General features: G+C 42.2%; 1 non-coding gene across 1 annotated transcript; it reads right to left on the bottom strand.

The window, feature by feature from the left end:
• Positions 1-736: 736 nt before the first annotated feature.
• On the bottom strand, positions 737-843 carry LOC133813168 (small nucleolar RNA R71). The gene has a single exon (XR_009884207.1). It is a non-coding gene; the product is annotated as a small nucleolar RNA R71 (small nucleolar RNA).
• Between the last annotated feature and the right edge of the window lie 753 nt (positions 844-1596).

Raw genomic sequence — 1596 nt, 5'->3', positions numbered from 1 at the left:
TATTTCCACTATTATTACTTGTTTATTCGATTGCGTATACTTGCGCAGTAGTAAAAATTCGCAACAAGTTTTTGGCGCCGTTGCTGGGGAATTGATATTCTATTAATATCAAGATAGTTAATTTTTATTCTAATTTGGCTGTTTTTATTATTTTTAACTAATCCAAGTTGTCGCATTCTGTTTTAATAGGTGAATCTTTTGTATGCGACGTGAAGGATCTGCAAATCTTGTTCCTGTTAATCCTGAAATCGAAAGATCCTGCAGACAAAACAGAAGGAAAAAGAGGTTGGAAGCATCAATGGCTGCCAACCAAAGAGACAGGGTTAACAACAATGATGGTCAGAATCATATCGCTCAGGACCAAAATGTGCGAGCATTAAGAGATTATGTGCTCCCCGCTGTCACAGGAATACACTCGTGCATTAGGCCGCCTACTATTACTGCCAATAACTTTGAGATTAAGCCGGCGATGATACAAATGGTCCAGACTTCTGTTCAGTTTGGTGGTCTCCCCAATGAGGATCCTAACTTGCACATAGTGAATTTCCTTGAGCTATGTGCAACGTTTAAGTTTAATGGGGTGAGCGATGATGCAATAAGGCTGAGATTGTTCCCTTTTTCACTAAGGCACAGGGCAAAAAGTTGGCTTATTTCTCTACAGGCCAACTCAATCAACACATGGGAGGAACTAGCTCAGAAGTTTCTCTCAAAGTTCTTTCCTCCTGCAAAAGCTGCTAAGTTGAGGGGAGAAATCAATAACTTCTATCAGAATGAGGGAGAGTCATTGTACGATGCATGGGAAAGATTCAAAGACCTGCTCAGAAAATGCCCTCATCACGGTATAGAGAAGTGGATGTTAGTCCACAATTTTTATAATGGGCTTTGCGGTACTTCTCGCACTATAATAGATGCAGCAGCAGGCGGTGCTTTCATGAGTAAAGGAGCTGATGAGGCATATGAATTGTTAGAGGAGATGGCTATGAACAATTATCAGTGGCCTGCCGAACGAGACACTTCACAGAGAAAAGTAGCTGGGGTACATGAATTAGATGCTATAACTGCTTTAACTGCTCAGGTTGCTTCATTGACAAAGCAGTTGCAACAAAACAAGATCTCAGCTCAAGCCCAGGCTATACAGATGCAATCAGGGTGTGAAATATGTGGAGGGCCTCATTTATATGAACAGTGTACAGCGGCCAACATGTATGGTAATATGCCAGTTAATCAGGCTCAGGTACAGGCAGTTGGTAATTTTCAGAGGCCTTATCAGAATCCGTTCTCCAATACTTATAATCCTGGGTGGAGAAATCACCCAAATTTCTCATGGAGAAATAATCAGGGCCAACAGTCACAGTTTCAAGGGCCATACCAGCAGCACATGCCTCAACAGCCTATGAATCAAGCCTCATCATCACACCAGCCTAGACCGCAAGATCAACCAGAAAAGCCTAATGAATTGCAAGCAGCCTTGTTGACCCTCACTAATACTCAGACTCAATTCATGATTGAGACCAGATCCTCTATTCGAAACCTTGAGACACAAGTGGGTCAGTTGGCCAACATGCTTAATAACAGACCGCAAGGGAATTTGCCTAG

Source organism: Humulus lupulus, chromosome 1 (genome assembly GCF_963169125.1).
Source record: "Humulus lupulus chromosome 1, drHumLupu1.1, whole genome shotgun sequence".
In the NCBI taxonomy this organism is placed as follows: domain Eukaryota; kingdom Viridiplantae; phylum Streptophyta; class Magnoliopsida; order Rosales; family Cannabaceae; genus Humulus; species Humulus lupulus.
This window is presented reverse-complemented; position numbering and strand designations above follow the sequence as displayed.